Source organism: Vanellus vanellus, assembly GCF_965231255.1.
Source record: "Vanellus vanellus genome assembly, chromosome: 6".
Taxonomy (NCBI): domain Eukaryota; kingdom Metazoa; phylum Chordata; class Aves; order Charadriiformes; family Charadriidae; genus Vanellus; species Vanellus vanellus.
In genome coordinates, this window is record NC_138911.1 from 9,233,745 (window position 1) to 9,249,609 (window position 15,865).

The following is a 15,865-nucleotide window of genomic DNA, read 5'->3' on the forward strand; positions in this document are numbered from 1 at the left end:
TTTGAAACAAAACACTCCCCCCCCCCCCCCCCCCCCCAAATGGTATCAGTAGTCCATGTTACTTACAGGTGTAATAGGAGTTCCCATATTAACCCCTCAGTCGCCTGCCAGCACAAATTAGAGAAAGTTAGGACAAGGAAGCATTTACTAGTTTTCAGATGACAAAAAAATCGTGTAAGAGCTGCTCAGACACAGTCGTATTTAACCTCTGATAAAAATGTTCATCAGAGTGTCTAAAACTTGCTGATACGTAGTCTTACTGTGTGTTGTGGGTAGTTAAAAACTCTTCTGTGGCCAAAATAAGCCCTACAAGTGGTGACTGAAAGGCAATGGCACGAGCCGGCCCTTTCGTGTCCTTTGGCCCTTTAGTCCTAAGTAGGATGAAATTTGCACTCAACGCAAGGAAGGCTTTAGTCGAAACAGCTCCCACGTGAGGACAAATGCCGGCCCGTGGCAGGGGGGTTGGAACTAGATGATCTTCAAGGTCCCTTCCAACCTAAACCATTCTATGATTCTAAATAATGGATCTTCAGAGAGATGCTATGCTCTGCAAAAGCAACTGAAGGAGTTTCGAAGAGATTTGAGAGTTTGATTACATGCTGATGATACTCCCGTTGCAGGCTGAGTGGAAGCCTAGCGTGATCTAATTAGCAACAACTGGAACATGAGGACAAAACGCACAGTGGTGAGATGTTTTGGGATACTCTGCTATGTAGCAAATGTGACCAACTCAAAACTCCAGGGAGAAACCAGTATAACGGGAGAGGGTAATCATCCCCCAAATCACCCCCTTCTTTTCTAAACCTAAATGGAAATCTGTTTCTGAAAGTTGTTGAAAATTGTGCAAATGTGTCAGTGGAGCATTCATAATTTTGTCTATTTGTACAGGACTGGTATCATTCAAGTTTACGACCATACTTGGATTGTTTTGGTTGTCAAACTGTAAGAAGTTGCATGGTGAAAAATAAGAAAATTGCTAGAAATAGTTCCTAAAAAACAGCTGTAAAAAATACATTGAGACTAGTTAGTAGCTGAGAAGGGGGATTTTTTTTTGTAGATCACAAGCACTTAATTTGGGGTGACGTAAGCCAATTTCTGTTTGCGGATGAAATACGCTTATAGATTGAATCAGCATATACTTAATGCTTAATTTTGTTAAGTCATTTTAGAGTTTATATGGTTAAGTAATCAACAAGATCATATCGTAATAAAATGCGTATCTGAATAGTTCTGTAGGACGTTATTTTTTAGGAGGTGTATGAAGAGAAGCTTGATTAATATTTATAAAATTAGTAAGCAAAAGACGTTATGAGCGGCTCTTGAGAGCTATAATTTACTAATATTGACACCCGCCTATTTTTTCCCCACCCTGAAATTATATGTCTCATTACTTACTAGACTGAGTATTGGTGGTGTTACAGTAGTAACTCCAGTGTTAGGTTTTGGTACATTCGTATGATAACTCTGTCTTCTCCAATTAATTAATCCAAATTCTGACTTAGCGTGCTGACAGTCTTTATTACAAGAGTTGGACCTAACTAAAGGCTAAAATCAAGCAGACATGCGTTGAAAATACTGGAATGAGTAGTGAGAGAAAAATAGGAGAGTATATGTAGTTGTGCAAGTAAATAAAGAAATTGTTGGTTATTTTTGGCAAGAGGTGGAGAAGCACGTGATGTCCAGTTGTAGCTGTAGCCAGGGATTTATCTTGGGGCTAACTACTTTATAGGCAAACAGTAATTCCTTTTTTTGCCCCACATCAGCTGAATACTATTTAGGGTCAAGAATGCTGTTTGCAGGAGGTGACCAGTCCTACAACCAACCACTAATATTTAAGTGATGTATAATATTAGGGGCATGTCGTTACTGCGGGTGTATCCTCTTATTTTGTCAAGAGTTCAGCAAGGCGAAATGCTGAACTGTAATGTAGGGCTCAAAATGGTCGTTACATTTGCTCCGTCCTGTTACCTGTCCAGCAAGCGGTGTGTTTGATGGTGTCTGGCTAACGTGGCAGGGACTGCTGGGCAGGGGAAGATGGCAGATCGGCTCTAGAAGGTTGGTGCTTCACAGTTATTTTTCAGGGCCGGGTAAGGGGAGTCTCTTCATCTTACAAAGGAAGAGCACTCATTTAAACAGATTTGGAGTTCACAAGCCGCTGGTCTCGAGCGTCAGGTCTTTCCCCTGATGACAGTTTCCTCGTCCACGTTACGTGTCTGTGAATGTTATGGGAGTTGGCAGCTAATGAGACGGGGAAGAGGAGCTCACCATTTGGTGTTTGATGATGAGGACCGCCACCGCAGGGGACTACGAGGCGTTTTGCAGGTGCTCCTCGGGGAGCTCTCGGAAAGCATGAGCTCGCCTTCCCCCAGGTAGCGACAGACCAGGTGGGCAGAGGACAGCGAGGGGTAGGAGCACCTCAAGTTGTCCTCGCACGGCTCACCTGGGAACCGCTGAAGAGGCAGAGGGTCCTGCCTCGGCTCTGCGGCCAAGCTACTGCTGGAAGAGGCGATGGCCGCCCACCTGCCTCGTCCCACGGGTGCCATGGGGCAGGTTAAGCGCCCAGCGTTACCTACAGCGCCGGCGCCCGGCCTCGGCCGGCGCTGTGTATGCGTTCAGGGGCTGAGAGAGGGGCCGGCCGGGGGCTCACCGCCCTCGGGAGAGGGGAGACCTCGCCGCGCCGAGAGGGGCGGCAGCGGAGGGCGGCGGCGCGGGGCGGCTCCCGGCGGCGGCGGGCGGCGCACGGCGGGGCCGGGCGGGGGCGCTGCCGCTGAGGCGCCGGGCCGGGCCGGGCCGGGCCGGGCGGCGGAGCGGGCGGGCGGCGGGAGGGCCCCGCAGGCTGTGCGCGGGGCCGGGGCACGCCGGAGCGGGGCCTCGGTGCGGCGTCGGCCCGCGGGCCCCCTCCGCAGCGTTCGGCGGGGCCTCGTCCCGCCGCTCCGGAGCCATGGGCGGCGGCAGGCACCGCTAGGCCGCCGCGGGCAGGGCAGCGGCGGAGGCGGGAGGAGGCGGAGGCGGAGGAGGCGGCGGCCGGGGGCGGGCTGGGTCCCTCCCCGGGAAGATGAGGCGGAGGCCCGGGCTGCCGAGCGGGCTGAGCTGGGGCTCTTCCCTCCCAGCCGCCAGGACAAGATGGCAGCGGCCGAGGCGGCGGCGGCAGGAGCGGCGGGGGTGAGGGGCTGAGCCCGGCCGGAGCGGCGCTTCCCCGGGGCGCTCCCGGACATGCCCAGGGCGGCGGCGGCAGCTCCAGCTCGGACGCCAGTGCGGCCCGATCCGTGAAGGTGAGCGGCCGGGAGAGGAGCGGGGCCGTCCCCGGCGGGCGGAGAGGGGCGCTGCCCCCGCCGGCGGCTTTCGCCTCCTTCCCGCGGGGGGCTGCGGGGTGAGGGGCCGGGGCGGACCGTACCCCCCTGCTCCGGGGCGCGCCGCGCCGCTGCCCTTGCCGGAGCCCGGCGGGGAGCGGGCAGCGCCGCTTCCCCTTCCCGTCGCCCTCGACGGCGCCTGCTCCGCCGCCACCCCGAAGTTTCCCCTTCCCCGGCGCGGGGAAGCGACGGCAGCGGGGCGAGGCCGCCTGGTGGGGTCGGGGGGGAGGCGTGGCCGCCCGCCCGCCTCGCCCGTTACCGGCCGCGGGGCGGTGGCGGCGGGACCGGGCGGGCTCCGGTGGTGCCCCGCTCCCCTCCCGGGCGCGCCGCCGCCTCCTCCTTGTATGGGGCCGCCCGGCCCGCGGCGGCCGCTTCCCCCCGCGCGGCGCGGGGGGTCCCGCGGGCGGTGCCCGGGCGCGGCGGCGGCCGCTCCTCCCGTTACGGGTTCTGGCGCTCGGCCTCCTCGGTGGCTCCGCGTAGCCCCGGCGGGACCCGACCCGCGGGGGGACCCCCTCCTCTGTGCTGGGGGGCGGGGGGGAAAGCCGGTGCTGGGGCAGAGGGAGCCAATGGTGCCGAGGGGCCGGTATAAATAAAAACGACTGGAAAGGAAGTTGACGCTTTAAAATTTGGTCAGTTCCCAAGAAGCAGCTCCGCGAAACCGGAGGGGGTTATTGCCGCCGGTGGCTTCAACGTAATGATTGCGGCGGGGGTTGTGCTGGCTCTGGTCTGGTTCTCGATTCATCGCGCTGTCAATTACAAAACGGGCAGATGTTTTTAACGCTGTAGGAAATAGCGATTTTCTTTTTATTTACGTTAAGCCTTCAATCGTCAGCGCTCTGCGCTTACGTGTATATAAATATTTTTCTTTTGAGGCTATACTTTTATTGCTAACTGTTGCGTCTGACTTGAAAAGTCAGTGCCAAAAACTGCGATGGTTTCCTTTTTTGTTAACTTGGTAGGTTGTTGTGAGACTCCCAGGCTTGCCTTCCCAGAAATTATGTGGTGCTCTGATGTTTTTGCATCTTTCTGCTTGTGTATAACCTTGTTTATTTCAGTTACTTCAGTACCTTTAAATTGTGGGAAAACGTGTTATTAACACGAGAGTCAATTACGTTAAGTAAAGCTGCAGTTGTTGATAACAATGCATATTTCTGTGATTATTCCTCTCCAGTATTACCTCCTGTTACATCATTTGCAAAAAGTTTGTGCTCAGATTGATTTCACACCAAGTAGGAAAGCTTGGCTGGACGGTGAGGACTTACTTTCTGACATAACAATAATTCCATAACCGTTAATTTGCTAAAGGTTTCTATGAACTAAGTTTAAAATTCACACAGTAACTGTCTAATAAGCGTGGCAGCCGGCAAAGAGATTAATTAAGTACCTGGAAAATAGGTCAAGACTGTATTACGAAGTGGCATGGTGAGATCGCAAATAAATAGAGCAAAGCGTTAACGTGGACTTACGGGGAGAAAACTGATACTGATATAACAGTGGTGACTGCTTTATCTGCGCTGCCGCGAACCATTTATGGTAGTGCACGGTGAGATGGTGTTTATAATCATGTAAACCAGGAATTGGAGTTTTCTTTTAATGCGCTTGTTACCGGGGACTTCTGTTGTAGTGCGAGTTCTGCTGCTTGCTCAGGGTGTGGCATCGGTTGTGCTTGTAAATTATTTTTTCATAGATATGTTTGGCTGGGTGCTCTAATCTGGTGGGGGTGGTGGCGTGTGGCTCTCCGGGTTTGAGGACACTTTGTAATCAGAGACTCCACCGGCTGGAGTAAAGTTTCATTAAAAAATTGCTTGGGGAGCTGCCCCTGACCTGAGGTCTCTGCCAGTGCCTGTGATTTTTCTTTGTTTCAGTGGTTTTTTTATGTTTGCATGTTTCTTCCCTCCTGTCTTTCAAACAGCTACCTACAGAAACAGGGAAATGAGATGGGCTCCTGCATAATGAGCTGCCAGAGACAAAGACAGGGTGTGGGGAGGAAGAGTGAGCTTTCCACTCATCTTACAGAAGTTGACACAACTGATAGAAATATCTGTGTGTGCTGCTTTTCCTGTTGTGTGCTTCAGTGTATAGCAGTTGCTTCAAAACAAATGTTGTTTTGGAGGTGATTTTTTTTTTTCAAAAAGAATCGGTCGGATGGATTGCATCTGTTAAAGGGGATGGGAGGCTGCATAGAGCTTTTAGAGGCAGAGCGTTAGCTTACCAGCTCCTCCGTAGAACAGAATTAACTATGCTTAATGCTCATGAATATCCCAGCCTAAACGTTTAGGAATGTCAGGCTGTGCTTCCCCACGCTTGTGTCTTTAGGGTTGTACCCCTCTGTGCTATTTTAAGGGATTGCAGTCCTCCTGTTTTTAGAATACTTTTCTTTTTAACAGCGTATATTCTCTTGTATTTTCCATCTTGCCAGTATACTGATTATAGCAACAAAGATCCTTTTGACGAAACGGTGCATTTCGAAACAGGAATTTTGTAGTTGGCTTTCTTATGCGTGTGTGGGGAAGAAGGGCATCGGGAACGGGCACAACACTCTCATTTGAGGTTGAACATGTATTTCAGAGGAATGTTAAATACAGAAGGAAAACTTCTTTTAGTTGAGCTAAATTCTGCTATTGCACTGTGAGGTCTGTGAGGTGGTGTGGCATACGACTGCTGTGCACGTACAGAATAGTTACCGGAGGCAGTGTTGTTTTCTGCACAGAACTTTGGGGGGAAAAAAGCAGAGAACATCTGTGCTTTTTAATTTTTTTACTAGACAAACCTCAGCTGCACTGAATATATAATTATTTCATTCCATATGCAGAAGCATTACAGCTGAGGTAAACTGCTCTATCGCAGGAATCGGGTAGAGGAGGCCCGAGAATCAACTGGCAATACACGACTGAGGGAAGAAAAAATATGGAAGTCAGATGCCCTGGTGATGGTACCAACGCTCCTCAGTTATGCATTTGCTGTTGAATTTTGTGAAATAGTATCCGCCTTTCATACCTCGAAAAAGCTTGTTTGTACCTTTTTGTGTTTTCTGAGTTTCTTCAATTCCCTGATGGTGTTACAGTGCAGCTACAGGAGAATTTCAGAAGTCTTGGCATAGGATTACTTTGATGAAGAAAACATCCTTAGCACTTCTTCACTGAAACTCTGAAGCACCTGTAGATGAGTTATGTAAACTCGCAGCTGGTCAAATACTTATTTTCAGCTGCTCTAACTATTAAATTTTTATGCCTTTGAAAATAAGGGAAGTAAGTGTTGAGCTGGGGAGCTTTTACTAAGTTAATGTTTCTGTTCCTAAGTCGCTGAAATACTGTTTTTCTTTTTATCTCTTGACTGAAAATCTGAGATGATGCGGAAAATAATGTATTACTTTCAATCCGGGTCCTGGAAGAAAAGCTCATTCTTTGGGCTGAGATGGATCTCTAGGTATGGGAAACTGTATTTCAGAACTCCGGTTGGGTTGTGTGTGAAACCAAGTATGAAGAAATTAGCAAGGATGAGCACTGAGTGTGTCAGATGGCTGATGAGTGTGCAGTGCACCTTAAATGACGATGTTAACTATATTTAAAGCAACTTTCAGTGGCTGGTGCTATGAAATGGGTTAGCAACATGTTACCTTTTCTGACTTCTACAGGCAGTGAACACCCTCTATTTGACCTGAAATAACCTATAATGAAGCATAAAGCCTGGAAAATCCTGTTATCTGTTCTTGGCTTCCCCCGCCCTCCTATAGACAATTTTAATTTCGAGCCTCTGTTTCTTTTACAGGTTTCTAGAGAAATTGCAGCTCTGTTTCTCTTCAGAGGCACTAACTTTTGAGTGACAGATGAGCAGAAGAACAACATGTAATTGTGACAGTGGGTTTTAGTCTGTGACTTTGATAGCGTACTATTTCCTACAGGATAGGTCTTCTTCCCCCATTAATTCTTCAGTTGTTTTACTTCAGTGTAGTGCACATTGGAGAAGATGGCAAGAATTGGTATGCATCTTGTTTTTAGATGCAGTTTGGGGATAATCTTTATACAGTTTTGCAGTATTTGTTCATGTCTCTGATTTTTTTCTTTTATGTAGTGTCTTAATATTCCAATTCAATTTCGAGAGTGGGTAACATCCTGACAAAACGGGGTTAATTGCTGGTTTAGCAATTTTGCTTTAAAATGGAAGAAGAGCCAAATAACTGGAATGTTTTTTGAGCAAGTCAATTCAAGTAGTTTTGTTCTGATTTTCTTTTTCTTATTCAGTGACTTGGCATCAGTTTAATTTCAAAATATCTCTCCCTGTGTTATTAATTTTACATATTTAATAGTCCCAGCATTTTGTAAACTTTTTGTACAGTCTTTTTTCACCTTGTGTTTTCAGGAAAAATTAGAAAATATTCCTTTTTGGAACTATGGCCTTCTGTTGAGCTCTATTGTGCCCTTCAATATTTGGGTATAACAGGATGAAGCCTAGAAAAATATTAAGTTCAATTTCCAAAGCACAGCAATTAAAGAAGACCCAGTGAAATATCCAAAGACAAAACAGATACAAGAAATATTTTCATATATTTTTAGTATGATCAAAGCTACATCAATTATGTCAATATTAAAAAAAAGTAGTTGGATTCTTATGTACAGAGAATTATTAGTGCATGTTATGAGTGACACTCCCATCAAACCCCTCTATTTCTAAAAACAGTAATCTTAAACTCATGTGACTTTTCCTATTCTTGCTAAAATAACAGTTCTAGAAAACTATTTTATCGCTTTTTAAAGCATGCTACAAATTAAATATGATTAATGCTTTTTGTGTAAAAAGTCAGCTCATGTCAAATGAAAACGCCTTCATATTTGTATAAACATTGCTTGCTGAATATGTACGGCACCACAGTAACTATGCATTGAGAATAAGTGGTGGAAAGTTTAGGGACAAGAATGCTCAGGTCCTCACACCTGTGCGGAGTCCCATTAACATCCTTGTGGTAAGAGGAGCATGTGGCTGCAGGTGGGAGATGCTCACAGCCACTTTCCATGCCTGTTGGAAACTGCCCTCCATAATCCACAAACCTGAGCATTTCGTACCCTTCCTTGTACTGGAGGCTCTGCTCCTTTAGGTTACTACACTGTATTGTCCTGCGGCTGTTTTTACGTGACCGGGACACTTAACTTCCACGGCATGAGATTCTCGAGAACTTAAATTGCTGGGTGAGACGAGATTTTTATCACAAAGCTGAAGCTTGGCTGTTGCCTTGCCCTGGGGCAAGTGGCGTCCAGTACCTGAGAAAACTGGCTTTGGGTTATTTTAGGAATTTTACTTGACCCTTGGTGAACGGTGAGATGGAAGTGGGTCCCCTCACCTCGTGCTCACCTTGTCTTGAAGCGTGATAAAGTGAAACAGCAAAACTGGTCCCTGGGCAGGAAAGCTGCTGGTTAGAGCAGCTTCAGCTGGGATTCCGATAACTGGTGCAGCTGTGCTTTGTGTGGGGCTGGAGTGTCTTCATTGCAGAGATGTTTGCTGCTTTTATTAGTGTGACCAAATCCCTCCAGGCTGGCTCCCTAGGGTCTCTGGATGTGAACTGACATCTAAACCTTTCTCCAATCCTGCTGTTACCAACTGAAACAAGTGCCTGCGCACAGAAAGGAGCTAGCATAGGCTTGAGGTCTGCATGAGAAGGTTGATGTATAAATGCAGAAGTGCAGAGAGAAAACAAGCTGTAATACTGATGATCGAGACAAAGTTTATTATAAGGGAAGCAAAGAAACTTTTTTTTTTTTTTTTTTTTAACTGGTGATTGAAACTCGCTCTGAAAGGTGAGAGTCACCGTTAGCATCAGGTACTCATAAAAATTGATACGGGCTAACTTCTTCCTTTTGTCAGCTCTGGGCCCTGCAAGTGGACATCATGGGAGTTTTTCTCAAGAAATATTTTGGGAGCTCTTTGCAACAAGTGCTTTATGAGACTAAATGTGTTTTTAAAACTCGGTCGAAGAGATGTCTAAACTTTGTTTTAAAGATTCAAACAAAGGGGAACATTAAAAGTTTATTTATACCACAAATGGAAAGATTATTAGTATGCACAATTTTATCAGAAACCTTAGTAATTTACTTTTCAAAAGTAATTTACTTTTTCGTACGTGGATATGGAAACACATTTCCTCTCTTGTGTTCCCCCCAGTCTCTGTTGTTTACTACTCTGTTTTGGTCTTTTGTCACTGTTTACAAAAAATGGTGTGTTAACCTTTAACTTATTCCACTAGTTTGAGTAAAATGTACTCTTCTGTATGGTGCAGGTTTTGCCTGTACTGGTGCACAACAATTGGTGGAACTTGCACAATTTCCAGAAGGCTTTTTATTTGTTTCTTGCAAGATGTCTTTCTGCCTTTTTGACTGAAAAGCTGTTAATGTGCATCATTGCCTTATAAACCTCTTCCTTCCTGTGTTTTTCTGAAGACTTTGGTCATCTGCTACTTCCTACCCTTTTCAATTTTTCTGTGTGTTTTTTGTTTTTTGGGTTTTTTTTAAAGGATTAGAATTGCTTGCTTGTCTGAAATCTGTCTGTTGTAGTTGAGAAGTTTTTTCCACAGCTTGTTTTTGAATATTTAAACTATTTATAGGCATAGAGGAGGTCCTCACAAGATCTTTATTTTTCAGCACTTGAATCTTTAATATGGGAATTTTGGTGTTTGGGAATTTGGGATCTTACTTGCGAAGCCCTTTGGAAGGAACAGGCTTTATTCCTAAAGATCTTTTTTATTCTCTTATCTCCTCTTTCCTTATCTATTACTATCAACTTATTTTGTGATTCAAGATACTAATTGGTGTTCAGCCTAATAGGAATGGATTGCTTTCATGAGATTCTAAGATATTTTTTTTTTTAATGCCTTTTATTTGTGGCTTTTGAAATGATGTTATGGGCTAAGTTTTTCCTCTTGTCAGCTCTGGGCCCTGCAAGAGGACATCATGGGAGTTTTTCTCAAGAAATATTTTGGGAGCTCTTTGCAACAAGTACTTCTTGAGACTAGATGTGTTTTTAAAACTTGGTTGAATAGATGTCTAAACTTTGTTTTAATGATTAAGACATGAGTGAATATTAAGTTTATTTATACCACAAATGGAAAGATTGTTAAATATGGAAGGGAGCACAACAGAGGAAAAACTGATGCACGTTTACCAGTATTATGCTTTAGCTGGTGGGGTCATATACTGTATGTAATCTTGCCTTTCTTTTTGCATACCTTCCTGTATAGTTAAATCAATAAGTTCCTCTGCGTAGGAGAGAGGGAGAGATTTCTTGCAGTGGTGGCTTTGTGGGAAATATTATAGTATGGGTTATTACGGTTATTGATTCGTTAGAAGGCAAAAGGCTGGGCCTTCTGTGAGACAATATGCATTTCTGATACAATGATTTTTGCCCGTAGGAAACTCTGCTTCCTCCAGGTCTGTAGAAATCTGAAAGAAGTGGTAAACACCTGCTTTCCCTCCGTTCTTTCTTTCTTTATTGTTCTACATATGCTAATTTATACAGCTGTTTTCAGTAAGCAACCAATGGTATCTTCACGATGTTGTTGCTTACAATAAAAGAAAAACACCTGTCATAGAAAAACAAAATATCAAAAAGCACAGATTTAAGTAATGAATTTGTATTCTGAAACTCTTCAAAGTCCTAATTTTTTTTTCATTCTGTGTGTGTATGTATAAAACCCCTTTCAAACGTATACTTACTGTGTGTTTGTGTGTACATACCTCAGTGAGTATATGTTTGAAAGTTGTTGCTGGGTGTAGCTGAAGTAACTGACCTGAAAACTCTAACAGAAAAAGATAAATCAAGAGAAGCGTGTTGGGTTTAGATGTCCTTTTTTTTTTTTTTTTTTTTCTTTTTTTTTTTTTTTTCAGTTAAGTCAGGTTTTAAACAAACAAACAAAGGCGAAGGTTCTTACTTACTGTAATATTTTCGTTGCAGAAGGAATTGAATATGGTCTATGTGTGCTGCTTGGCAACTCAGTAACTGCTTGATAACTAAGTTCATGTTGGTCCGATTGGAAGAGTGATGACGATTTTTCATGTATTTGGGGAAAGTTCTAGCTGAAGTGTTACTTACTGCTGGCTAATTCGCAATGCGTAGGAAACAGTTTTATATACCTCCTGAACCGTGCTCTCTTGGTACAGTAGACCCTGATTTGCAAATTTTTGCATCACATGTCAGACTGGATGAGCTGGATGTTATTTGTGTGTGCGCTGTTGCAAACCTAATGTGCAAGTCCTGTGGGGAGAACAATAATGTTGTGTCGCTGTACTGATGCGTGCTTTGTCCAGATGAAAATATTTTACGAAAAGAGGGAGAAAGTTAATTTTGAATGAACCTCCGCCACCTTGAGTGGTTTAGAGGACTTGACGAAGAATCAACTTTATGTAAGTAGGACTCCTTGATGGGCGTGCGGATTTTCTGGCATACCACCCATTCTGTGAAGGTGAAGTAGCAACAAGGAAAACAACCATCTAGATTTATATTCTTACAGGAGCTGCATTTGATATTGTCTACAGCTATTCTAAAATGAAACTTCTAAATAAATTTCTTAGCTGGGTTGGTCTGCTTCTAATTCTAACAGAAGCCCAGCAGACTAAGAATGCAAAATTAAGCAATGAAATCGGAATAAAATGGCTGGAAATAAGAAGGAAAAAATGGCATTTGAAGAGGTGGTTTACCAACAGGCAGTTTGATCTAAGCCCCGCTATCAAATTTTGTTTCTACTTTGGGGAAGATGGCAAAATCTTTTGGAAATACTTACGGCAATGGAAAAAACGTGGCTTTATGTCCTACCTCTCTGCTCGCCTTGATCCTCCTTACTGCCTTGGAGAGTGACAGCCAGTAGCCGTGGTTTGAATACATCCTTCAGCACTGTACTGTCGTGCAGATCCCGAAGGTGTGGGCTCTCCTAAACATCTCTGTTAGGGACTTTTATTTCAATGTGCCTACTGTTTTCAGGTTCAGAAAGAATTAGTCCTTTAAAAGAAGAGATTAGGCTGGCGAAGCCCCGGCTGGTTGAAATGCGCCGTTTGTGTTGATGGTGGCACATTCTGATTTGGAGAGCGTGGTCTCTTTCGGGGCTGGTGGCCGATACTGCGCTGCGTCTGCTTTCTTTTCAGTTGCATAACAGCTTCTTGCCCAGCAGAAAAATAAATGCTGGAAGTATTGTTCCGTTTGTCTTTTAACTATGATTGCAGTCACACTGGCATCACAAGATTTAGCTTTTGATATTTGTGGAAAATATGAATATAGGGATTGTATTCTTCAGTGCTGCTACTGATACAAATGACAGCGTTGAGTCATAGGAGTCCGCTCTGATATTTTGTGTAAAATATGTTTGTGTTCAGTGTATGGTGTTAGTTCTTTTTCCAAGTATTGAGACAATGCTGCAATTGAGACTAGTTCGCATCACACTTAAATGAACTTTTATTTTCAGTTTCTGGTATTAATGCAACATCGGTAATGTCCGATTAAAAAAAAAAAATCTCAAATGTTGCACAAATCTAAAGTCGGCCTCGTAACATTTTTCTTAGGTAGATAGTAACTGCATTATACAACTGCCAAATTGGATCATTTTATTGTTTACTTCTCACTAAGACTCTCTGCAAGCGTGGAATCAACCTCTGCCCTTTCCAGCCTCAACCTTCGCCACTCATCTGTGCAGGACTGAGGTTTCATGTCAGGCAAAGGCTACCACCAGCTCGGCTTAATTTTGTTGGTGTATCATGGGCCAAAATTCCCGAGCTCTGAAATATCTTACATGTTTCAGTCAAAGAAGGTAATCGTTGCTTTTGCCATTAAACTTCTGGGTCTCTGGAACTGGGTGTTGGCTTCTTTGGTGAGGCGGCATCAGAGCCGCCTCTGCATCGCCGTTCTCTACGGTGGAGTGTGTGTGCCTGTACCGTTCGTGTCTAGAATTGCTGCCATGGTTATGTGAGGAAACAATTTGCGTGGCATGTGTTACTTGAAACACCTCGGTGCGTTCTCCTTTGCTCCCTTCCCTCCCTTGCATGGGTCAGAGATCTGGTCGCAGACTTGCTTTCCCGGTGGCCGGGGGGGTGGTGGGTGGGATTGCCTGGGCTTGTATCTCTTAACCCTTTGTACTTTCTGTAGATGCATTTTCCTTTATAAATTGCAAGAAGCCTCAATTGCCAGTGCTTTGTTATGAATCATACAGCTGGAGTAAGGGAATTCCTCAGGGCGAGCATTTCGCGGGTATGAAAGCGCTCACATCAGTACAGCTTGTTCGGTTACATATCCAAAATAAACAATAACATAGAGGTGCCGCTACTACCAGCAAGAAGGTTTCTTCTGGGGGGAAAGAGAGGGCAACTAATTCAGCTTTGTTATTTGCAAAGTAACTTGAAATTTGGGTGGCTGGCACCTAGTGTAAAAAGAACAATTTTTTTTTTTTTTTTAACTTGGGAAAAATGACAGTTGGTATCCTTAGGGTATTTTCAGAGTGGTGCATAATGTAAATAAAACACTTGGTAAGTGCTACTGCTCAAATTGTGCGTTTGCTGGAAATTGGTGAGCTTTTGGAAAGCCTGCCTTGATGCTCAGCTGCGCTGCGAGAAGGGCGTGAGTGTGTTGGAACCGGTTCTCGCCCATGGAGGCTTGGAAGAAGTTGGAAAACAAGTTTTCTTGAGTTAAACTGTAACTACAGTACTAGGTGGCTGCCCCTGGCTAGGATTTGCCTGCTGGGGATTTTACTACAACAGCAGCAACGCCGTGATTGCACTCCTCGGGGCAGTTCGAAGGGGCTGTTTATTTTGCAGAAGAATTAAGGGCGCAGGGTGGCAGTTTTCAGCTCTGCTGCAGTGGTCTTACTGAGGAGTTACTCTGCTACCCCACCTGCCCCCTTCCTTTGTCCCGAGAAAATGTCAGTTTATGGTTAATTATTAATGGTGGTCAGGCCAGGAACAGCCTGTGCTTCTCCAGGTTGTTACCGTCTGCCAAATTGGTCACGTTTATGAATTTGCCTAGAACTTCTTGAGAAGGCTGGAGGTGTAATTTTAAGAATCTGGTGAAGAGCACTGTTACAGTCAGGTGAACGTTAGCAAGACGTTACAGAGGGGCTCCGTTTCCCTGAGCCATGGCTGCGTCCGTCTCTATTCAGTTTCTGTAGAGAGAAGCTTGACGGGGGGGGGGGGGCAGGCAAACTTTCTTCAGAAGTAGAGTTCACAGTCTTAACTCTGATCAAAATTCACACATTTTATATAATTTAATATCGAGTAAGTCAAGTGCAGACTTCCCAGTGCTCTCTGATTCAAACTTAGAGCCAAGAAGACTCGTTTCCTTCAAAGGGACGCTATCTCGAGGTAGTAACAGGCTTTCTTTTCCACGAGCCCTGCAGTATTCACTAGCAGCGCCTGGCACACGCGGTGGGATGCAGCAACCTTGGAATCGGAGCAAAGCAAGCTGGAGAACTGCGGAATCAACTTCAGGTTGTGTGTGCCACTGCGCTGGAGGGATGTTACGATGCTCATCTTGCACTTAGGGAAGGAGAAGAGGGCTTTAAAAACCGTGTGTAGGGGGAATGGACAGACTTCTCTGAGACTAAAACTGAAAATCGAGTCTGAAGCTGCTCAAGTAGCCGGAGGCTGCCTACGGTATGTCACCTGGGGATTCTGCTTTTCAGTCTGTCTTCTGATGGTTTTGTTTACTCTGCTTTAGTTTGCATCCTGGAGTGGTCTTGTAGTGCACACATTTGGTTTTTATTTTAAATTAAATTTAACGGGAAGGTGCCGTCAGCTGCTCATGAGTGTTCAGGCTCAAGTAACCTCCCCGAAAGGAACACAGGATGAGGTTTTTCTTTCTTTTAGCACCGGCTGCTTTGCTCTACACATCCCTTTCTTATTGTGCTGCTGGACCTAGCAGCTGGACCTAGCTGCTGGACCTGGACGTAGATACAGTCTGACAAGCTTCAGTTTGTAGGAGGAAGCAAGAGTATTCTCAATAAGAAATATGCAGAAAGATATATAAGGTCAGTGAAGTGATTTGTGACGAGGTGGGGAAAAGAAAGGTCCGCTCTGTGGTGGGTGAAAATGTGTGGTGTATTATTTTCTTTTACTGGAAGACCTGCTTAAAAGAAAAACCAAACCAAACAACAACCACCCCCTGTAACACAGTAATACTTTTTCCAGTGTAGCTGGAAATAGGATTATATTGTAACCTGAATTCCCCAAAATAGTAAAAAACCCAAACAAATAAAAAAAAAACCCAAACCACCAAAAAAGCAAACACAAAAAACCCAACCCCAAACACCCAACCCCCTCCCCCAACCAAACAAAACCAAACTTCAGCAGAAAACCCAAAAAGCAAGCCACCACCACCCCTAACCACAAAAAAAAAACCCAAAAAACAAAAAACCAAACCAACAAAAAAGCCCCCACAACAGCAGTGCTGTTATAGTAGAGGGTGTTGTGGTATTTTCCCTTTTCTCTTCGAGGTTTGTTGTGCAGCTCCGCTGTCTGGGTGCGGGGCTGGGGTTTCATCTGGCTGGGGGGAAA